Source organism: Falco rusticolus, chromosome 4 (genome assembly GCF_015220075.1).
Source record: "Falco rusticolus isolate bFalRus1 chromosome 4, bFalRus1.pri, whole genome shotgun sequence".
Lineage (NCBI taxonomy): Eukaryota > Metazoa > Chordata > Aves > Falconiformes > Falconidae > Falco > Falco rusticolus.
Genome location: NC_051190.1, coordinates 42,008,535 through 42,033,502, shown reverse-complemented (window position 1 = coordinate 42,033,502; position 24,968 = coordinate 42,008,535). Strand labels below are relative to the sequence as shown.

The following is a 24,968-nucleotide window of genomic DNA, read 5'->3' as shown; positions in this document are numbered from 1 at the left end:
AAATGTATTCTCTGCTTTTCTCAGCTTATACTAATTCAAATGTTTTTCTTAGAACAACTAATGCTGCCCTATGGGTCTCAGCGGTGTTATGCAGAGCTAAAGAGCAGAGCCTGGCCCAGCAAGGGAACCATCCTGCACCCAGCTGGCAGCTCTCGCCCTGTGCACTGGGCAGGAGCACAGTGTGGTCCAGATTGCTGCCCAGGGCATCCTACCATCAGGTGAAGGAGCTTCCTGAGCCACGTTTAACCATGTGGGACTGGGGTTTTTCAGATTAGTGTGTTTCTAGACCTGATCACAATCTTGAAACACAGAGCTGTCTGGGAATCTCACCTTGATAATCTGTGGCCATTTAACAAATCAAGGACTGCACAGCGAGCCTTTCCAGGAGCAGGGAACAGCCACGCTATTAAGTTTTGTTCCCTGGACAGACACGTGGGAACACTTTTCCAGCACTACATCATCTGCCTTGATGTTACAGAGTTAAGATGCCCCATGTCCTCCCTACCTTCCACTGCCAGCTCTAGATTTGGTACCTTTAATGCTTAAAAGAGAGCACATGCAAGGCCTTTTTAATCTAAGCTGTTACAGGCTAGCCCATAGCTAGAAGCTAGACCCTCCTCATATGCAGTCCAGCAGTGATTTCCTGGAAGAACAGGCACATTTTGACAATTAGACACAAGACAAGTAGCCAAAGAGCTATTTCACCTGTGCCCAGATAACTCACAAAACCAAACCTGGCATGGTTTGTGCTCATGTCACTTTGGCCCTGAACAGATACAAACCTGCAAAGTCAGGGCAGCGTGGAGTAGTCACTGTCCCTCTTCCAAGGCAAATAGAAAACACCCATTTTTGGATGATATACTTAACACTGAGCAGTAGATACTTTCAAATACCCTTTCTGGCCAGTACCCTTCACCAGGCAGTTTATTTCTGCTTCTTGGTCCTGCAGAGTAGATACTGTGGTGAAAGTGCCGAGCTGTTCACTCGCTCTCTCATATGTCATCTCCAGAAGCACCATGACTGTCCCAGAACATTTCTATTATCTGGCTGTCAGTGATAAAATGAAGAACAGAAAGAATATGGTACGTTCTGTAAATTACCTTTTACTGAAAGAGTAAGGAATGTGTTGAACAGCATGGTACATTTGCCACATAAGGATATTTTTATCTTAGGACTTTAATTTAGGAAGAAAACAGGAAGATAGCACCATATCTGAAAGTCTTAATTTAAAAAATATTTGTAATAAGACTAGATACAGGATTATGTTCAAGATACAGCATCTTTTGATTTCTTTGTAACCAAATACTGCTACAGCCAACACACTGATGATGACTGAACTCTCTCTTCAATAGTGGTTTCACCCTCATCTTGGAGGCACTACCACCACGCTTAAATTCCTTTTCAGCAGGTGGATGTAATCACGTAACACATGTTTACGCAACCTCTTCTCCGCCACGTGCTGTCTCGAGCCTGCAGACTGCACCCTCCTGAGGTGGGCTGTGCTGCCAACGGGATGCGTCCCGATTCCTGCTGGGCCACGGCACCCGCTTGGACATCACATGCAGCCCTGCACATGTACGTGTGAGTTATCTGATGTGTACAGTGCTTGAACCTGTCAGGGAAGCTGTTCAAATCAATTAGACTTATAATTAGCAGGTAGTTCAATTTCTTTAGGAAGCCCTGAAAATTCTGCTTGCAATGTGTTAGCACAGAATCACAGAACGGTCAGGGTCATAAGGGACCCCTGGAGATCATCCAGTCCAACCCCCTGTTAAAGCAGGTCACAGAGAGGTGGGGACTGGGGTGCCACCCAGCGAGGGTAGCTGCTTCCTTTCAGACAAGCCTAACCCTAGGAACACCCTCACATTTCAGGATCTGGTCTTTGGAGACCTGTAACAACAGTACGCATTCCATGTGGATAACTGGCTAGCTGAAAAGGGTCACATAGACATAGTCCAGCTGGCTGGACAAAAATGCACATCGCTCTCAGCTTATCTGAAGTAAAGCAAAAATACACTATCCTTGGCTGTTCTTGTAACACAGTAACAGCAAGATCGCGGTGGGAAAATAATGTTACAGGTGGGAACAGATAACTACAGAAGAGAAACTAGGGGCGGGCTTGGTATTTAGGCAACTAACCAATAATGAGCTTAACTTTTGTAATATGTATGAGCTAATTATAACAAGGCATAAAAGGTGACTGTAAGGCACAATAAACGAAGTCTGCTGATCACTCATATTGAGTGACTGTGTCTTCCCTCCATCGCTACAGTTCCACGTATGCAGAGGGATTTAAACAGCTTGCTCAGGAACCGGCTCTAATGACACATCACACCTCAGCGCCGACACCCCCTGAAGGAAGAATAAGTCAGAGCTAGGATTTACCCCTTTGGGATGGCAGTGTGTGGTATATCTTTAAGATAATCAGTGGAATTACTGAGTGAAAACCTGTATTTTAAGAAAATATGTGTTTCACCAAAAAAGGTATTCCAACTCCACTCCACGTAGTATGAACAATTGTTCATATCCTCTACCATGCCCCTCTTCATGGTTACTGCAACAAAAAGGGATTCAGTGCCTGTTACACACACATTTCATTACCAGTGATCCTGTAATAAGCCATCGTGATAGCCCATGAGCACAGCTATCACATTTACTATCACCAGCTGAGCTGTTCCGATTAAGGGCCATAGTTTTCCCAGTAACTGCACATATCCCTCCCTAAGGAGTGAAGAATGAATGAGAACTGAAAATCTAAGAGAGAAGAAGAAAGGGTTATCACGAAGCTTCATGCTTTGCTCACAGTTTCATGTCTCTATGTATTACAGACCGAGGCTACAGAGCCCTTACCCTGCACCTCACGTGAACTTCGCCAGAGACCAGCACCCAGCTTGCTCTGCGTCACCCATCAGCCACAGGTGACCCAGGACCTTCTTTAGCTGGCAGGCAGCTCGGTGCCGTAAGGCTAATAGAAAGTTTGTAAATTGGCACAGGAGATAGTGCACTATGTCCTAGAGATTTTTAGCAATTTGAGCAATCCTCCTGTTCTCTTCAAGGCTGCTTCAAAACACCTGTAAAATAAGCTGAGTTACTTAAAGCCACCCTGACGCTTAAACTTACAGCTGAACCTTCCAAAATAGATTTTATGGCCCTTCAGAGCCAGACACTTAACACAGTTGGTTTATGTTTACTCAATTTCCCCTTTTTTATTCTGGTTCATCAGCAATTTCTGGACAAGTTTCCAGACCAACTCTGAAAATGTTTATTCTTTTTTAGTGAACAGGACTAGAAATACTCAAGTTAGAACAACTCTTTCAGATAAAATTTTGTAAAATCTAGACATGATAAGATATAAGTAGTGGAATAGGTCAGTTTTCACATCATGCTTTTTTTTTTTCCCCCCCTGAGTTTTGGAAACATTAAATGTTTTTCCAGCTTCCTCCGAGGGTTTTCTGCAGTGCCTTTCCCCCTGGTTCTTCCTGGAAAATGCGGTGATGAAACAAAAAAGTAAACACTTTCCCATTCTCTTCTGGCATCTCCTCCTTGGCCACCAGGGCACTGTTTCCAGCAGGATGCATGCAGTCTGCTATGTCCACAGGGAAGCTTGGCAGGGGCTTTCCTGCATTTCACTTTTGGGCCAGTTCCTCCCAGCTCAGGGTGGGAATAAACGTCAGCATTTCCCACAGATTAAAATGCTATTGCCTGGCCATTGCCTTGGATGTAATTACCTCTGCACCTTGAGAAAACTTTGCCATTCCCTTCTCAGCCACGCTCTCAGCATCAGTTTGCACCGCAACACAAATGTGCCACTCCACCCCAGCCCCCTGCGCTGAGCTGGTTTCGCTTTGACCCTGTTCACAAGTGTTCTCATTTATCAACTTTAAATGTTTCATGCCATATTCCAGTGATTCCCTTGCTGCTGCCCTCACTCCCATCTGAAGTCTCTCTTCTTACTGGTGAGCCCGCCCCCTCTTTTCCCATCCATCACTTCCATGAACCTGCAGGGGCCAGGGAAGGCTCCCAGCAAGTTGGACTGATCGCACACAGGCATTGCACAGTGGTTTTGAAATCTGCACAACAACCAGAACAAGAAGCAGCCCTGTCATCCATGGCTGGAGCTCCACCAAACTCCCTGAGGTCTGGGAAGGTATGAACCTCGGTGGAAGCTTTCCCCATGCCTGCGGCACTGGCCAAGTCCACCCAGATCCTCCAGCACCAAATGAGAACTGGCTCTGCACCACCTTTTCCTCACCTTAGGCAGGAGGGGGGATCTTGCTGTTCATCTGCTGCTGTGAATCTCATAGGAACCATGTCTCTGAGCCTCTATCCTTCCATCAAATATTGCTGAAATTGGCTGACAGTGTCAGAAACTATCAGGAGGCATGGAGAGGCACACACGGAGTCTAGAGGAGCAAAGGTCAAATCTGTACTTTAGACCTGAACTCTTGTTTGCTCTGTTTGGGGTACAGAAAGAGGTCTCATGGGGGTTCACCTCTTTCTCTTCAGGAATCATCAAGCCTGAGCCGGTTGGTGAAAGCTGTTGTTTACTGTTTGCTCCTCCAAATAAACTTCTGCTTCCTTGCTACACCCTGGTAATGTACCTCTGGCACATAAAGTGGCTCCTGACAGTCTCACCGCAGGGCTACTCGTTGTGTCAGTCCACGCAGGAGCAGCGGAAGGGCTGTTCCCACAACCTGCTCCGCTCAGAGGCTGGGAACGGAGGAGGCAGCGGGAGGGAGGCAGAGGCAGCAGACAGCACAGAGAAGAAAGAAGCGAAGAAAAAAGATGAGCAGCCTTCTCGCTTCTCCTAGGTAATCACAGTTTCCCAGAAAGGATTAAAGTGTGTTATGCCAGCTTCCCTCTGATAAATACAGCGCAGTACAGATGCAGGGACAAGGCTCCTCTCCCACTGGAGACAGCGGTGCTAAAGGCAGCTCTTTCTTGAAGATCCATAGGAAGCTGCAGGGCTGTTCCTCCTGGTAGCTGAAAAGGAGCCTCAGCGATCAGAAAGGAGGCATTTCAAGTCCTACCTCGCTTTGATTTTCCATCAAGATCTCTGAAGCATCCAGCAGCAGTATGCAAAAGCTTGTTCCCCGTAGCCAAAGCAGAACAAAGAGTGCATAGACCTTTCAGAGAGGCAGGAGAAAGTCGAGGGGAAGGAAGGCTTGGAAGAAAGTGAAGTAACTACTTGTCCTGCTGGAGTTTGTAATTTTACCTGCAGCACAACTGTGCAGATTTGCAGTAATGGCTGGAAGACCCATTGTGAGCTACTGAATCTTGTGAATTACAAAGTAATTGGAAAAACACAATAAAAACAAGAATTTGCAAAATAAAGCTTTCCTAGTTCATTACCTGGGATGGGTATAGGTCTGGTTATTTAAAAGAACACTTTGCAATATGCTGCCACACTTATGAGGGGTTGTTTAGTGAAGGAAAGGAACAGATGATGAAGTCCTAATAAAGAGAGGTTTCACTGTAAGCAAGAAGAGCAACATTATAACGAGGTTAAGTTCTTGTCTATGAAGAAATACCCACAGCCAAATGAGTTGTACTGGATGTTAGAAGAGGGCAGATTAATGAAATGGCATTTGGACTGGTGCACAAATCCTCACTTAGTCCTCTCTGTCTCAGGGAAGCCACCACCTCCATGTACAGGTGGCACGAGGCAGAGCTCAAGCCCCTGCAGTACTTGCCTGCATGAGCAAGGAGCCTTTTCCGGCAGCCACTCTCGTCCTCCTGCAGTCCATTAGCACCCTTCTTCCCTTCCAGTCCTGACAGCCTTTGATTTCTTGCTGTTTGGACCTGGACAGCTTGGGTCTAGCAGCAAATATAACAGCGGGTGCTGGAAAAGACCATTAAGCTCAGATGATGGCAGCACCTCCATGGAGCCAACGGCAGGAGTGAGGCTTTCATCGGGAGGCAATCTGGATCAAGAGGAGGTACTCCATCATGGTTCACCCCGCGGCAGTTACAGCCGCCGTGCCATGCTGGTGCACGGTATGGATAACAGACCTAAAGAGCTGCCAGAAGCACCATCTGCTTCTGAGGGATGGGTGCTGCTGAGGATGCATGGTACAAAATAATTCAGAGAAGATTAAATCCTCTGCCATGACACAACAGACCTCAAATAGAGCAGAGACCTTGTGAACACACGGGAACGGGTAGAATTGGACTCACCGGCTCCTGCTGCAGCACCTGGGGCTGCCTGGCACAGGCTACACCACCAGGCACATCTCGGCTTCCCTGACAAGCCTCAGATCCATTTCAACAAGAGGAAAAGGTTGCCCTTCGCGTTGTCGTTTCTCTCTACTTCCAGCTGTGATACTGATACTCGCCCTTCACACGCTCAGTAATAAATGAGGAACAAGTACAAGATGATAAAAATGTTTATCTTCCCCCCATCTTTTTTTTCTTTCTGTAGATTTGCTACAGCTGTGCCTTGTTAGTGATGGATGAGTGTAGTCCTTGCCCTTTTTCTAAGGTCTGTTGATTATTTACTGGTGTTCTTGTAGTTTGCTGATCTATATCTACAAAGAGAATTTTGTAATGTGTAATGTCTGCATTAATGGGATTTGGGGCCTGTATAAATCAACTGACCCTGATACTCCTTGCTGAATACATATTTCTGAGGCAGGTAAGTGTGCACAGCCCCTTCAAAAATCCCACATGGTGCTTTTTAACCCTTTTAATTTTTTAACCCTCTATGAAGATCCTTCCACCTTCTCTCCCTCCCAAAGAAACTGTGAATGTTTTTGGCATTTGAAGAAACCAAATCCTTCTAATGGCTTTGCTGTTGATTCACTTTGGGTTACAGTTCAACTGCCTGAATTTTAAATCTTTCCATTATTTGTGTTTGTGCTACACTGGTCAGAAAAGGCAGGCTGGCCCTACTGCCACAGATGTCTGACTCCATGAGGGTGGGTTTCTGCTCTGAAACTGTTAAAAACTCCCACAAACCTGTAACATTGAAGATGCATCCATTTTTACTATTAAATTTTCCTTTTATTATAGGATTATAAACATAATAGGAGGTTCGATATTTGCAGAGATAGAATACTTTCCCCATCCTTATTTAATCAGCACTATTAATACCTGGACACAATCCTGGTCCACACAAATCATCTGTGGCAGACAGTCACTCTCATCAACGCTTGTGCAAATACGGGAGGCTGACCTTTAAAATAATGCTGCAGTAATCACATTATACATTTATAGATCTCTACTTATCCCGAGGGATCCCACAGCACCACAAGCTATGCCAGCTGCCTGCCAGGGAGCCAGGATCTCCAATGTGCAGCTAACGGGCATGCAGCGCCCTGCACAGCACGAGGGAGAAGCAAGATCTTGGGCATGGAAACCAGCACAACCCAAAAGCTGCCTCTGAACCTTTGATTGAGTCTGAGCAGAAATTAATTTCTCAAGGTTTCATTGAGTAACTTCCATTGAACTCATCTCTGTGACGCACAAAGGGGGTGGAGATAAAATAGAAGAGGTGATGTCCCAGCACAATCAAAACTAGCTGGCTGCAACAGGGCTTTTACCATCCAGTATCAGGTTAATTTCAGTAAGTAGCTCCCGTGCCTTGCCTTATGTATTCAACAATCATTACAACCTTTTCACAAATAAACTTTTCATACAGTCCTCTGTAATTCCTCTACAAGGTGAAAGCCAGGGTTGGGCACACTAGAGGAAAACAACTGCATTGGAGCTCTCCAAAGAGCTGCAAGGGGAAAAAAAGAAAGAAATCAGCTTGGCAGGTAGACACAGCTATCCTACCAGTTAGGCTGTCCCCTGAGAAACTCTTGTGCACCCAGAAGTTTGCCTCTTCTTTTTAAATGTGACAATAAAATACATTACTTCTTCCCACACATCTTGCTCCAAATAGAAATTAACTGAAACTGAGTGACAGGAAATTTGGTTTTCTTGCAACGTCAAGTTCACCACCTGACTTATGAAATGGCAATACATCTTGGATAAAAAGTCTGGAGAGAACTAGTTTCTGTCAGACAGAGAAAATTCAGTGATGTTTCTGTGGAAGACCTTTCATCATTTACAAAGTAATTCATGTTTAAATAAAGTTTGAGTGGGGATGACCTTGGAAATGACAAGAGAAGATCTCTTCTCATTCTTAGTTACATTTGTTACCTTCCCAGAAAGCCCACCGAACACCCAGAGACACCTCATTTACACAGAAGACATTCCCCTTCATGCACAATAGTTCCTGTAAGGTAAGACACCTTCCCCAGTCACCCACGCGAGAGTTTACTCCAGGCACCCACGCAATAGAAAACAAGAGAAGGGTTTCCACGTGTACATCGGTAGCACATCCGAGGGAAAGCGTAACGCAAGGCTCCGATAGAGGCAGGCTCGGTGGCTTTCTGCAGTGGCAGAGCACTGCCAATAAACACATCCTTAGGAAGCCCCATGCAGCACGGACAAATAGAATTCACCTTCATGAAGACCTGAATATGAAACCATACAAAGGAATGGCGAATGGCACTTCCTTCTTCAGGACCAACATTGCGATCCATCAGACTGCAGGCACGGCCCCATCCAACCCACTCAACCCGAACATGCATATTCCTGATGCTCCACATGTTCCAGCACTCCTGACCACTCCTAGCCCTGCGCCAGTCGGTCAAAGCCACGCACGATGCAGTTGATAGCACCATCACACAGATCGGGCCATAGCAGGTTCCAACCAGCTTAGAAATTATCCAAGCTGCACAGCAGAAATAACACAAGTAGTGCTGCCTGACAGCTGCGCTTTGGGTGGAACACACAGCAACATCAAGCATATAGCAATTTGATTTTGTCTGACTGGAAAATGTAGCCTTCAGAATGGAAGATTATAAAAAAAAAAAAAAACCATAGCAAAGCAGGGTATATCACGAAACATCTCCCTAGAATTATTTTGATGTTTGAGGCTTGTTGTTTTCATAGATCTCCACTCTAACGCAAAACACGATGTTTTTCTACCCTGAGAGCGCACCATGGCTGCACAAGACAGGCATGTCCTTTCCAATAGAACATCAGAAAAAGGAATGCGTTCATTTTCACCAAAAAAACATCAATAGTACATATCTTCACTACACAATGAATATAAGAAGGAAACAAACATGATTCAGACTTTTCAAGCCACAATAAAAACATTATTGGTCTTTAAAGTCTTTTGAATATTTATACATAGTTTCATTCATATGTACAGGCACAAGAACCACCAGAGTCAGTATCTGTATATTCACACTTGTATACAGAGCTTGAAGATCTGGGTCTATTCTTCCCAGCTTTTATAAATTCATACATATTAGGTAGCAGAGGGTATTTCTGACCCAACAGAAAAAAAGGAAAAAAAACCTTTCTTAATTTTGACTGAATCAAGCACATATATTTTGGGTGAGAAACAAGCTTCACGGGTAACAGAATCACTTGTAAATTTTTTAGTCCTGATGTTCATCCATGAGACTTCAACTAAAACGTCATCTTTTATGCTGAACTATCACAGAAGACACAGAAATTACAATAACTCTGTTTGTTAAGATCACACCCACTTCCAAGATGCACAGCTGAATAAAATGAAAGCTGCCTTCATTTACCGCCCAGGATGCTGCTACATTTCAAAGAGGTGATAGCCAAATGCATATAGATGATAAGACAGAGCTGTTCAAGGAATGATTCTCAGCAATGACTAATATTGAGTAATAACAGCCATGAAATGAAAGCAGCGTTAAGTTTTATTAAATAATTTTCCACTGCCTCCACACCAAAGCATGTGCATGTGCAGCAGAGAGCTTAACTAAATTATCAGTTGAGAAAGTAGTGTCGGGAGCTATTACAAAATGTATCGACAGTAATGAAATTCCAAGTCCATGATTGCTCTTACAGAAGTTGCTTTATAGATGTAGAAGGGGGGGAAAGAAAGGCAATCCTAGTTGGCAGCCAGTGACAGCTGTAACTATCAACCTCCTCCCACTCCATCCACCTTTGCAGAGCCCCTTGAGCACATACCGTGCCTTGGCATGAGCGCAGGGCAAAGGAGGGGCTGAAAGGCCAAGAGGATCTAGGCTGTGCCTCACTGATCAAACTAGAACCCTTCCAGTCCTCACTCCCACACAGGCGTGCAAGGGCTCATTGCTTATTCATCAGGTGGCGCCTCAGCAGGGGCAGACCTGGCAGCTGAAAAGTGCTTCCCCACCACACCAAACAGAAGAGAAAATTGTTGCCTAAGTGCGGCTTATTTCAAAGCCAAACCTACTTATTGCAGATGTGAAGGAGCTGCTGCTGGTCCCATGGAGCAGGGTTGCTGGCACCACCAGCTCTGCCACGGATGAGCCACCAGCACGTGCCGCAGCCCCTGGCTCTAGGCTCAGCTCACAAAGAGCCCAGGGGCTCCAGTTTCCCTTTCCAGGCAAGAAGGGAACTGTTCCTGAAGCACTTGCTCTAAGTAAAACATCTTCTGGTTTGGCCTCCCCAGACGCCATCACACACAGACAAATGTCCCTACCAGATATGGTCCCGTTGTCTACATTTGACTTATCTGATTTTCAAAACACAAAGGTCTAGGGGCTCTGGCTTTATCTGTGCAACATACTGCTTTGCTGGTGATCTATCTAAAGTGCTTTTACCCATTCCTCCTTGTACTTGGATGCTAGCTACGGGCACCTGAGGTGACTGAAATGCAGGAAGATGAATAGCAATGGTTAATTGGGCCAACAGGCATGTAAAGATACACCATTGACATGTAAATGAGAGGAATCCAGACAACAAAGAAAACGTACATAACTGTGTACAGAAAAGAGATTCACCTAAAGGTTAAATTGAAAATATCCTCAAACAAAACAGTTGCATGGGGTGGTTGGGCCAGAATCCATTTTGTTGTCACAGCTCTCTCCCCCTTTCTGTTGAATTATGAGGGATTACTAATTACTGCTGCTGACATGGATGGTGTCCCTGGTACGGTTCTGTGCCAAATAAATACGACACACACAATGCAAACACTTCAACATGTTTTATACTCCCATCTGCCTATATTTCTTCACCTCTTATACACATCCCTCAGAGATTCCTTGTACAATGCCAGTGCTCACTGTAGTAGGACAGAAACATCATCCATTTGCAACCAGTGCACCAGCTGAGTTACGAGAACTGAAGTAAGGTGAACAGTTGAGAGTTTCCCCAGTACAGACAAATAATAAAATTTAAAAAAACGGAACATGGTGCAAGCAATGTGGCCCACTCACTTTTGTTCCTTCTTGCTGGGGCCAGTACTAGTACCTCCTGACGTGCTGTAACTCCTACTGTTTAGTCATCTCACAGCTAATTATACATACACTCCTTAGTTTCTTTGATCCATTATTCTTATGAGAAACTGAAAGAGTTCGGTCTAGCAAGATATTCAAAGGAAGGCACCTTGTTCATGAGCTATAATCACCAGCCTAGAGAGGGATCTCTGAGACTAGAAAATGGAGCAAAAAAAGAAAACTAAAACTAGATGCCATGTATAAAAAGTTGTCAGCCACATCCACACTGAAAATAGAATCTGACCTTTGTGCAACTGAGCGCCAGGCAGACCACTCACGGGTACTGTGGGTTTATCAGCAATTGAGTCTCTAAATTACCAAGCACGGTGCTCAGCCACAGGTTTTTAGACTTCACATAGGAAACACTGGCTGGAACTTGTGGTCTATTATTCAGATCAGACAAGACAGGACTCTGGTTTTAAATCTTTAAACCGTTAACAGCATTCCCTGCCCGGTGCTCCCATCCTTACTGGAGCCTCAACAATTGGCACAATAAAAGAAAAAATGGCATGAAAACAAATGGATTTACCACCCAGAAAGATAAATAGTTATTTTCAGGGGCTGCAGAGGTCCCTAGCTAAGATACTTTAGACTTATTCAAGCACCTGCTTTGGCCAAAACTTAGCCAAAATTGGATACTATGAATTGCCATTCCTGTCCTTTCACAAGCAGCTACTTCTTTTCTTTGAGCCCATGGAGACCTTGCCAAGCATGTGGCATGAAATCCTTCCCAGCCCCCTCCATGCCCACATCTGGCAATGGTGTAGGCTCAGCAGGAATCAGGACCTCCCAGCACCACTGTCATACACATAACAACTGTAGTCTTATTTCCACAGAGCCTGGTTTTCCTTTCACAGGAAAGATGTGCTGGTATAAATTTATAACAACATGGACACATTTGTGAGAATCAGTGAAGAGGTATTTCCTCCCCTCATGTTGCTACACTCTTCCCAAGGGATTAACCTCTGTTTGGCTTTACTGGCTTTACTTTACTGGCCTTGCACTTTCAGCTCATTCACACATTCGTTTCAACGGCCACAACATGCCTCCCAGCATCGGTTCCAGGTTCTCAGTCTCTTCACTTCTTGACTCCCTCTCCGGACTTGGCCACTTTGTGCCTTATGAAAACAACATGCAGTGTCCCCAGATCTATGTCTAGATTCTATCTGAATTGATCAGCGGGATTTACTCTGTTAGTTTGCTTGTCCCTCTTGCAGAAGGGCCTCATCATGCCCTTTGTTCACAAAACAGTCCCAGAACGCCTCCCGGCCCAGAACGCCTTTACACACCGCCATATACTTTACCTCCTGCAGAGCTCAAAACGTCAGTGGCATTCTCGGTGAGGTCTTCTGCTCCTACAAAGGGAAAACTTACCATCTTCTAACTTCCATCTTACGGCTAGAAGAGCACAGCTGATACCATGTATCTTGTCTCAATATGCAAATGTTTGCAGCATCTTTCCGTTGGCTTCCAGAAGAAGAGAGCAGTCACAATAATCTGAGCCCATCTTCGTGCTTTAGCTGCTCTTACCAACTGCTCACAACATGCCAGGTCTTCCCACGCCCCAGCTACAAGAAAAGTTCCCAAAAAATTAAACTCTGTACATCTGAGAGATTAAAAGACCCGCACTTGTAAATGCTACCGGAGGTTGTTATGTCCTGTGGCTGGAAGCTATGCCATGAATTAAGACATCTGAACTCCACTCCTGGCTTTACTGCAGACCTTCATGACCTTGGGTAAGTAATTTTTCTTTTTCTGCTCTACTGTTTTGTTTTTCAGGTGAAAGATCCCTTGGGAATGGATCTGTCTCGCACAGCGTGTTGAGATACCAGTGCCCTAAGCTGCAGAATCACAGGCTTGACTGGGCAGGACACCTTATTAACAAAGAAAAATACTGCAAGTAAATGTTTCCTATCAGGACTTACTTAACAATTAAAATTTTAGAACACATACTTTTACATGAGAATTACCTTTTCCACTTGAAATGAGGCAAAAGAAAAAATGTCCTGAAGCCCAAGAGATTTGGATTGATTTGTCATTAACATCTACAGGGACATATTGCAAGGTCTGGTTCATACACTACCTATCATCTTCCTGACTGTTGCACATTTACAACAGGCAGGCTGGACTCTCTTGAGACTCGCAGCTATGTTGTATGCCCTGATATAGCTATGACAATTGTTCTTAATCCTCTAGGATACCTCTGCCTCCTGTTTTCTAATGCTTTCTGAGACATCGTCATCTGCATATCTGCTTCCTGCAGTGATCTGACAGTGCAGAGTAGCAGCCCGTGTCCTACCTCCTGTTTGCAGAGATTTTCCTCTGAGGTCAACACACTGGTAATTTGTTTCCATCAATGCTCTTTTGTTTACTGCCTAGGAAAAGCGCCTATAGCAAACCCATGCTATTTCATTAAAATCCAGAGAGCATTAGTCAGAAAAGGGCACAGTCATTAAGGAAAATTATTGAAAAAACGTTCACCTCTCCCAAATGCTCAATAATGTTTTCTTACTGTGACTTATGCATTGCAAATACTGCAACAGTTGCTGGTGAAACAGGTTCACACTTGCGTACCTTATTTCTGTTCACAACAGGTGATTCCTAAAGCTCCTAAGGGAGAAAGACATTAGATTTTAAGGACATTTTTGGAACACATTCTGAGTACCTAAGAGACCTTGTCCTCCATGGATTACCATTCTGACACCAGAAGCTGCAGGTTCCTGGCATAATCCTCTCTATGAAGACAGACAAATCAATTGCAGACTGAACAGAAGCAAGCAAAACTTTGCAGTTAAATAGGGAACCAATGCATAGGAACAACCGATACATAGGAATTAATTTCTAGTTTAAACCAGATCATTAATTTCACAGGTAAAGTGTTTGTGCTTTAAAGGACTTCCTACTGTATATCCCCTGCAACAGCCCGGGCGGTGACCAGCTTCCAGCACTTGTTCCCAGGACATAATTTTCAGCAGTGACTTTGGAGCTGACTTCTCTTCTTCTTAAAGATCCCAGTGACCTTAAGAATTTTAACATAAAAATTACATCTGTGTTCATACTTTAGTCTATAAAAGTAATTTTAATACTGATAAGGAAATATTTATTAGAAAGTTGCTGGGACTTAGCAGAAACATCAGCATTAACCACAAACACACATATAAGCCCTAGAGCTCATCTGCAAAAGCAGATGGTGGTAGCTCGCTGTGTTCATCCCTTGTAGACATGCACAAATATCACCTAAAGCGTGTCATATCCTGAAACAAGGGAAAAGCCATAACCATCTTTGGTTATTTGTGTTGGTTATTTTTATTATTGCATTATCTCTGAGGTGGTAGAACATAAGCGGATACGTTAAGTAGTTACCTTTACGTGGGCCGGCAGAGCAGCAGCCTTGATGAAACTCCGCATACATGATCTGGAATCACACCTCTGTAAAAGACCCTTTGATCAATGCAAACAAAAGAATAACAGGTCATACTTTCTCCTGAAACTGATAAAGAGAGGAAAACCCATACATACAACCTCAGGGACCTTCTTAACTGAAAATAGAAGAGCTGCGACAGCAACATCAGTACACGGGGTGTGTAATCTGCTTAAGCACTGTGTAGGGATTGTCTCCGATTCCAAAAAAAGGCTCTTGACATAACTTACAGATATTTTAAATACTGGTGCCAATGTTCTTGAAAGGATTATAAACCATTGCTACCTACAGCTTGGTGTTTACCCCAGCCACATGGGAAATCTCTTTCACTGTCTGAAAAAGATTAGGGGGGTAGGAGGGGGGAAACAAGAGCAACTCAGCTGACACACTCAAAGCTGACAGAAACTATAGTCAAGCAAATCCAGGACAGCAAGGAGAGCTCACAGTACTGTTATAATGTACTCACTGCTGAGCTTACAGTGCACCTACCCTAAAGTAGCTCCCTTCCAGTATGATTCAATATCATAACGGTTAGTGCAGGCTCTCTACCCTCACCCATGCCTTTCTTGGACATGTCGAAGTGTCTGCTGAGCCCAGCAGAGCTATGTCTCATCCCAGTCATGGGACGACCATGAGGCAGCCACAGCCATGGCCACAACACGGGCATACCTTTCCATCAGTCCAGCAAGCAGGCAAACACCCAGGGCTGGCTTACCATGTCACTGGTCAGGAGACAAAAACAGACACAAGTGACTCAGAGATATTCTGCCTTCTGCTCTGGAGTCCCTACTCACCTGCTGAATCCCCACAGAGGACACTTCCATCATCCAACATTAAAAGCAGCAGTACAGCAAAGGTATCCAGCATTAGATTTTCTCTTTGTCTGCTCTAACAAAACTGAAAGGCTGGATTTCTCAAGCACCTTGGGACAAGTCAGAAGCAATTACCTTGACACCAGTGCAATTACACCTGTGTGAAATAAGAACTGAAGAGCTGAAAATGAAGTCTTCCTATTTCATGGAACAGCAGCTCTCCTGTGCAGGGATATTCTGAATATTGCCCAGTGGCCCCAGAGACTGGAAACCACATTTCTGCCTCACTGCACAGGAGGGATCAATATCGTAAGTCTGAACCTTCAAAACCAGCCAAACTCTAAAGTCTTTAATTCACACGAAGCAATCCAGGTGCGAGTTTGCTGTGAAAAAATACTCGGGCACAGCTTGAGTTCGCAGCAAGCGTACAATTGAGTGAAGGTACGTGACCTGTTTGGGAAAAAACAAAGCATGTGTTGTCTTTCCAGAGGGTGTAAAAAGACATTTTCCTCAGGTTCCAGAGGTAAATACAATATGTAGGACTGTTTGGATCAGTTTTTAACAACACTTCTGGGTATGCTGAAACCTTAGTACCTGTATTTTTAGGAAAAAAAGTTTTGCTGCAGTCCAAATCTTATAAAACCAAGCTTCTTAAAATTCTTAAAATTCCAGTTGGATTTCAGACATTCAAAAATTTGAGTAAAATTACATGGGTGCACTTTCGGGCTATTATCCACATAAAAGCTCACTTACAAACAGAAATACCATATCAAAATTGATTTGATGTCTTTTTTTCTAAAGCTATTTTTAACGTAATACAATGTAACAGTGTTGGGAACCACAAAGATAAATTGTGCTGGGAAGGGTTAATCTGAGATGAGACAAAATTCCCAGGTTTGTACAAAGGAAAAACAAAAAATGTCATCACTTACTCTAGAGAAACATACAAGAAGTCAACATATGAAAGCAATGAACACCTGTAACCTGCTTCCCTATTCTTTCTACTTTTTAAGGTAAAACAATTATAAGAGATAAAAGACTGTACTGCACTTGCAGCATTCCCAGAACATGGACTCACATTTCTCCAAAGAAGGTGGATGGTGAATGGAAAGGAGACACGGAGATGCAGAAGGAAAATGTGACATTATTCAGGGCTCTTCCCACTGCTGTTCTTTGGAGTTTTCTTCAGCTGACCCTGCCCGGCACGCTAACCATGGGCTTTCGGCTACAGCTGCCCAAATATTTACCCCAGTTCAGGTGCAGCCACAGCAAGCTGTTTCAGCAAGGAAAACCCTTTCTGAAAGGTTTAAAAGTACCCAAACACAATTCCCCCTCACTGCCATAATCAGCAATAATACACCAGTCACGGCGTACTTCTTAATTATACACCCAGGTGCCTCCAAAAAGGAGGTGCAGACAACTCACCTGTCTCTTCAGACTTCACACAAGGGATAGAAATTTGCATTTTAGCCCTAAAAAGACAACTTCTTGTTTGAAGTACTGAACGCTCCAGTGGCTTCACTTGAAAAACGGAGTATTCAGCCACAGCCCTCTGCCTAGGGTCACGCAAAGTTTATCTTTCCAAATCACTCAGCGCATCTGTAATCAAACTGCATCTTGGCTTCAGTCCTGAGGTTTATATCTCACTGCCTGTCACTTTGTTCACGGGTTTCTTGGAGGTCAAAGCCCCTTGTCCTTTGCCTCTTCTCTCACTGAAAACATATCTAGTTAAAGCCAACAGATGACTGATGGAGCTTCCCATCATTACTAGATTTAAGATAATTCCACAAAATCAGTGGCAGGATGTTTTCCGCAGTGGCTTATGTTCAGCTGCCAGGTAGTTACTCACACAGGTCAGCTGCCTAATAAGTAAAAGCGTTTCAAGGGATGCACTCAATAGCCCTCCAGATCATTATATTAAAAGTTGTAATGATGTCTCTGGTTGAATTCAGTTCTTGCTGTGAAAGCTATTAAGTTAATCAAAATATGAGGGCCCCCAATACTTTTAATTAATAAATTACAAGTTACTATGTAATCAGCAAGATTTGGTCAAGGCTAAAATTAAGTACTCATCCAGTGACCCACAAACACTATTTTCAACTAAGGATCATGCAGCAATGGAAGCAAAGGAAGCCCATGTTTCCAAGCATAAATGTGACTGTTTCTGCAACGCTGCAATAAAGTGGCCTTGAGCTCACCGGAAAAAAGCTTTAAAACAGTAAGGTTTCCCTGTTTCAGAAAGAATTTATAAGTACATTTAAATATAAGCACATATTTCAGCCCCATTAAAATGAATGCCTTTTAAACATGTCCTTAAAGCTAAATACAGACATCAGGGGTTTGCCAATTAGGCTGGACTTAAATAAACACTTATTTTTCTGAACAGGGGTCTGAGTGCCCAAGGGAAGCAGCAGCACGGGCAATGACATCAAGCCCACCGCTGCCAAGACCTGCTTGCACGGCTCATTTTGGGGGTACCCGGTTCCAGCCCAAATCTTTGCAGAATCCTGCAAATGCCTCTTCAGGAGCCTGTTTGGTTCCTATCACTCACTTCATTAACCTGAAGACAGCTGCTACCTTCGTAAAGGGAATGACATATCTGTAGGCTGGAGACTAATATTTATATTATCTTCGGTGACTCACAGGAAAAAATAAACATTCTCTGTTACAATGACTTAATTTCTTTGACTCAGTTTCAAGACAGGGAACTGCATCAGCCATTCATTGCAGGTGGTACTCAGGTTCAAGGATGGCTCTGTAGAAGACTCTGAAGTAACTGCATTTTTTTAAAGATAATTCTTACAGTTCAGAAAAAGCTTATGATTGCTCAAGCGAAAGGCTGGGAGCACGACCTTCACACGGAGCAGTAGAACAAAAGGCAGAATTGTCTGTGGACCACCAGTTTTGCTGAAGAACTGGACCTTGTTGCCATTCAGTTTAAGATAATCAAAATATTTGTTCAATACAAGGACTAAAACCCTGACATCCATAATGTGATAAAACTCCTGTAAGGTGCATCCTCACACCACCAGCTTGCTGGGCTCTATAACCCCCTGAAGCCAACACATGAAGTTCTTGGTCACAGAAGAATGTGTTATTGCAGGAATCAGCCTTGAAAAAATAAACTTTCACAGAACTCCCATTCACTTCAAAAGGTGCTTACACATGCAAAAAAAACCCAAACAAACAAAAAAACCCCAACAAACCAAAAAACAAAACCCTGCATTTGAAAAAAAAAATTAAAAATTGAGTTTGAAAGATTCAAATTTCTTTGAAAAGTGATTCAGTTTCTGGGTCCTGATACTGGAAGATATTTAAAAATTAAAGCAGATAAATAAATTTTTCAATTTATTTCAGTCAGGGGCTACAATTATTAGAGGTCTCTGATGTCTGGAGGAACTTGAATACTCATCCACTCTGCTGGAATAAAACTCTGATATTCTTCCCCCAGGTTCAAAGAAACTGCAGAGCGATACCAACTCTACATTCAAATCAGACCATGAGGATTAGGCAAAGGTAGCTATTATCTCTGTGCAAAGCATATTCATAACAAAAGGAGATTTAAAAAAAAAATATCTTCTGTTTCAGTAAAATTTTATGAGAACATTAAAAACAGTAAAATCTTTATCTCCGGCACCTTATGCAACATCATCCTCCTAGCAGCATTCTTCTCTTTGATCGGTTTTACAATACCCTTATTCAAGAAACCAGTCTTTGCAAAACACTAAATTTGCAGGATTACATTCTTATCTCACTGTTTTTTAAAAAACAACAGTTCTGTTTGAGAGATGTCAGTGCTTTTTGCTGCTGAAGGAGTAGATCAGGTAATACACACACTGTTTCATTGGCCCCGTTTTAAAAGTGTTGAAAATCAATAATTCTCATCGATTGTAGCTTGGTTTGTGAAAATGTGATTTTTATTTAAACCAATAGTGAATGTCTCAGTTACTTTATAGTGTAACATTGGGACTTAAAACCGACAGTTACGTGTGGTTTTATTATTAGGAAGTCATTTGGACGATATTGATTATTCATAAGCATATGGTATATAAACCCAAATGAGTGCAGAGTACAGCTCCCAACTTATTTGTAAATTCAATCAAAAACACAGATAGAACCGAAAATGTCAGCTCCCAGGACCGTATCGGATACTACACAATATTCAATATCACTGCCATGTCTCAGCACTGGGAGAAGTATTCCGTCCCACCTGTGACTGCAAAGATAACCTTGAAAATGTCCCATATCAGGGCAGCAACTGGGTATTAAGCTCAGAGCACAGATTTTATTTCTACATTTGGGAATTTTTAAGTCAGTGCCATAATTCTGGTATCCTGCCTAGAACTGGTGAAAGTATTAAAACAAAGGGGTGGGGTTTTTTCCAGTAAGAACAGTTTTATTAACAGCAAGGCTTCTTGTATCACACTTGACACTTTCAACACTCCCATTCCAGAAAAAAGGCAGCCTTTTAAAAACATATCATCATCTTGGCAAAATTATTACCAAGATATAATTAGCTTTTCTTTTAATTTAAAACAAAGTGGGAATTTTCCAAACCCTGAACTTTCAAAGAGTTTCCACACGGCACAAGATCAGGTTTACACCTGCTAGCCCATCCCCCACCAACACCACTGCGCAAGCATGACCCCTCCTGGTGCTGCACTGGACCGCAGCGAGCATCATCGTGCTCCCCTGCATTTACCAGCTATTCAGATGCTGGCAGAACACCTGGCTCTGCAAACCCTTGGGGAAAAATAGTATAAAATTATGGACATGTGAGAAAACCTTATTTGTTTTTCTCTGTTAAAACTTATCCTGTTCCTTCTTTTACATTGACTTTTCAGTTTTCCTTAGAAAAACCTATTAATCTTGGCAGCCTGACAGCATGTAGAGTAATTACCATTTGATCTTCTTTGCTACAGACGTGCTTGTTAGATTACCTTCGAAGAATGTTGTTTATTTGTCTGGAAAGTATAAATATAATTGAGAACATGTTTTTCCACAAAATTTTCTGCTGGGAGGTCAAATTGCTGACATTTCTGTATTTCCTGGATTCTCTATCGCATACTTCAACAGTGCTGATTAACATCAGCCGCATCCTGGCATTAGTAATTAGAGGATGGTGTTGGGTCTGAGTGCATTTGATTGCTTCAAAAAATATTGCCCTCTCAGCTGGTGAAGTCAGGAGAAGTATTTTTTTTCCCTGGAAACCTGCCTTTGGGGTTTTTTTTGCTTTCATGAACCAAAAAAGAATATACCTAAACTGCACTTCCCATTTCTGAAGTGGGCAGTTGCTCCTTTTTTGAGGATTTTCTAAGTCCAAAGGTAAATCACCATGGAAATGGCGCCTGCAGGTGCTTGCTCAGAACGGGACACTCCTGCTGCCAGCCCTAGAAGAGTCTCCACAGGATTTATTACAGGACAATAAATGTTATCTCGTCCAAGACCGAATGCAAGCATTATGCAGAAGTTCTGCAAGATGACTTCTGGAAAGATGAAATCAATTTTTACAAAGCCATGGGAACAAGTTTATTGTTTACTACAAGCAATAAAATGCCCACTTTGGGCTCAGATGGTGGTTTGGCCCAAAGATTAAGGTTTTTACTATTCCAATTTTGCAGCTGAATAAAGTTTGACTTGGGGAGGAGACATGGGGGATCCCACCTGCTCTCAGTGACCTGGGCGAGGAAGGTGTTGCCCCCAGCACCCATCCTGCCCACTGCTCCTGCTGATGGGACATTAGGGGACACAGCCAGCCCAATGGATGGAGCCCAAATCACTGGCAACGAGCACAGCCCCTCACTGTATGTGTCCTATGGGCAATGAGCATCACTCCTAATGCAAGCACAGCCTTGACTTCTACTGAAACCGGTGGGGCTGGCTTGATTTCACCACAGCGTTCCCACAGGCTGGCCAGAGCCCTCTGATGTGCGCTCCCTGTTTGCTGCTTATGTTGCGTCACAGCATGGCCAGGTTTCATGGGAAGGGGATTTCTTTGGCTTTGTATTTTTGTCAAAATAATCTTTACGAGCCATTTAAACACACTGCTTTTCCTTGTTGCTGCGCTGGTACCCACAGGCAAGAGGACCTCGGCAGCCCGAGCTCGGGATGCCGGCGCTCCGTAAAGGGAAGGGTGGGAAGCCACAAGTCCTGCATCCACTCCTGCAGCGCTGCGGGCAGCTGGCGCTTCTATCCTTGGAAAGGTCAAATGCCTCATAACAGGAGCATTAGAAACTCAGCACCGCGCTCTGCAGAGCGCAGCCTCAGCCCCATAATTCACATTGCAAATACCGCAGCATGAATGCAAATCTGCTGCCCTGAGGGAGCCACGGGCACCGCCAACAAGCCAAGTGGTTTTATTCCTTCTTTTCCTGTCACTGCAAGGATGAAATCCCACACCAACAAAATTAATTTATTCTTTTGATGAAGGCAATAACTGGAAGAAAAAAATGGTAGGAAAAACAAATCCAACCTTGCGACATCTGTGACACACTGACAAGAATACAAAATGGCAAGAAGTCCTATTTTTAAAAGCCATCATCCTGCTGCTGTCGGACTGCACTTATGTCAGCAGTAACCCACAGCAGCTTGCTGGCTCCACTGGCTCTTCGTGGCAGAACACTGCCTCCACAACACTTGCTTGGAGCAAGAAGCTGGGCTACCACCTAGAACTGCCACAGCTACCTATGCCTCCCTTTTAAGGGCTCTTTTAGGGAAACTGAAATTTGTAGTTAAAAAAAATAAATGAATCTGGTTTTCGTTTTATACCTATGTGCTTAAAATTAGCCATGACTGATTCTGCTGGGGACTCCAGGTCTGTAAAGGATAGAACTGGAGGAAGGCAGAACCAAAATGCAAATAATCAGCCAAGGCATAAGTAGGACTTACACGCTCAGAGAAATGTGGAAAGCTTCAAAGAAGTCTCTGTATGATTAGCTTCATGGTCTTACACTGCAAATTAACAGTTATAAGAAAAACTAGCATTTTCTTGGGGTCTGCAGGTTAAGAATATATTTTAGAAACTTCAGATTAATGACATCTAGTGCAGTCAAAGCAGGAAAAACTCTTTTTTAATTACTCAAAAGAGAAGCCAAATAATTAATAACCACCAAGAATAATAAATCAGCCAGTGTAATCTCATTTCCATTAGCCTTATTAGTTAAAGAGATTGGTAGATCAAACCTAATTTAATTCTTCCAGAAATAAATATACGATTATTGTTAGCCTTATTTCCCAAGACAGTGAAGTCAATGTGCTTGGGCTGCCTGCCTGTTTGTCCACTCTGATAAGTTTTAAGCCTGCTGGCCAATTTCAACTCAAATTAATGAAGACATAGTGGTGTCAGAAATGTTAAAATCATACCTGCTTTGTGAACCACCTCTGGCCAGGAAGGACTCGGACGAGCACCCCCACTTCGGAAGGCAGTAGCAATGCAGTATGAGACCTGTTCACCTAAAGAATATAATATATATATAGGTAATGGATATAAAAAGTTGCATAGCTGGGCACAGGGGGAGAGAGAAGATATGGAAGTGTACATGAGGGGATAGAGAGGGCTTAGGGGTATTGCATGGAAGGGTCGAAGAAACATTAATTTCTAACTAAGGAATACTGCAAGGATAGATAAATAAATTAATCCAGAAGCAACAGGGTTCACTAATTTTGCCACTCCTGGAACAATTTATTACTAATTCTTCGCTCATCCTGATGCTTTTCTCTACATCAACGCCCATGCAATCATCCTCAAGCAACCCAGCCTTCAACAAGGAGAACTATCAGAGCTGAGGAGAGTCCCAAGGCTGGTGTTTTGGTGAAAACCCTTTGAAAATTTCTGTTCTGTACCTGGCACCTGTATATGTTACAGAAAAGCAATGTTACATCCAGACTCTCTTCTTACTCCTAACCTGGAGGGCCACTGCCACCCAGCAGCAGTGCAATAACAGCAAGCCAGGAACAGAGCTCAGGAGCAGGAATGGTTTGACTGGAACGACAGGCACAGGCAGAGAAAAAGAGATGACTACTTTGGAAAAAGCATCCTTCCTTAAAGAGATAGCCTCCAAGCTTGGCAGGGTGAGCAGGCATTGCTTTGCTCACAGAACAAGGAGTTGACCTGGCGAGGTCCCCTCCTCTCTGTTGCAGCTGTATTGCAAACATTCATCCTTTATCCCTTCTTCTCTTAAATTAGATTTTGCTTGTGACTCGTGCTCATTTAGCAGTTTACCACATGCTTGTTACATGCGATCCACAGCAGAAAAATGGCCTAGCACACAGGCTTAATCATATCTGTCTTACAGAGCTGGAGTACACTACGTAATACAAGAAATGCTGTAAAATACTCTTTAGAGATAGAAAGATACTATAACCAACATGACAATGCTATCAGTAAAAGCTCTGCGAGTATGAGTAGCCATTGTAGAAGATTAGACTGAACTTCACTGTTGTTACATTAATAGATTAAATGGATGGAGAACACTGGAGAGAAGATTCAGGAGAAAGAAGTTATGTGGTGGCTTTCCCTGGACAGAGGACAGATAGCCCAGTTGGTCACCAAATAGCCAGTAGATGTATTTGTGATGTTATATAGGATAAGTTATTATCACTTATAGCGTATTTATCTTCAGGAGATCAGATTAAATTATCATTAATAAAATAAATAATTACCTAGATGTCAAAACAACCTTTGAAAGTTTCCTCAAACTACTCCTAAATCCCCACAAACTGGGGGGACAGTCCTTAGCAATCTGATGATCAAGTCATGTTCTCTGAAGGAAATCCCTAACCAATTGATTACAACGTGGTTTATGTTACTAGTAAAATATTTACCAAATGGATATGGTGCAACATGCTCTTCTGTTTGCAAAACTCCTCTAAGGCCAAAAATAGGTTATGACTTAATAATACGCACCACATTGGAAGTCAATGTAATACACCCTGAACAAGACCCAGTCAGTGTGTGATGAGGTGTCACACTTCTATTTTTGGGAATAAATTAATTTTTTTCTACAGCATTGACAAAGACTGCTTTCTTTATGCAACAATTATATAATGTGACTATACAGATGTCTTATATACAACCTTGTGGCAGTGTTTATGGCAAATACCACAGAAATGATGACCTCCATTACGCAGAGGTCACGCTGGGATGGCGGGGTGTGCTTTACATAAGCACCAAACTTCTGCTGGGTGACTTTTTGGCTGCAGAAAACCAGCAAGAGCGGGGTGACGCAGTGGGTCGTGGTCACAGCATAGAGTCAGTTATTCCTACAGCCGCTTCCATGTTCTCCGTGGTCAGAGCACTTGTGGTTGACAGTATTGGACTCATACCAGGAAACTAAAGTCTTTGATGAGTCCAACAGGGCAGGAATGAGCAGAGCCCACAGAACATCTCAAACCACTGCATTCAGGGCAAAGACGACACTCACCTTGAGAGTTGAA

At 43.2% G+C, this 24,968-nt stretch overlaps 1 long non-coding RNA gene across 1 annotated transcript; it reads right to left on the bottom strand.

Annotated features, from left to right (window-relative positions):
• Window positions 1-2,178: 2,178 nt before the first annotated feature.
• On the bottom strand, window positions 2,179-23,074 carry LOC119147396. Its single transcript, XR_005104016.1, has 3 exons — window positions 22,896-23,074; window positions 14,664-14,729; window positions 2,179-14,319 (listed from the first exon to the last, which is right to left on the bottom strand). It is a non-coding gene; the product is annotated as an uncharacterized LOC119147396 (long non-coding RNA).
• Window positions 23,075-24,968: the final 1,894 nt, after the last annotated feature.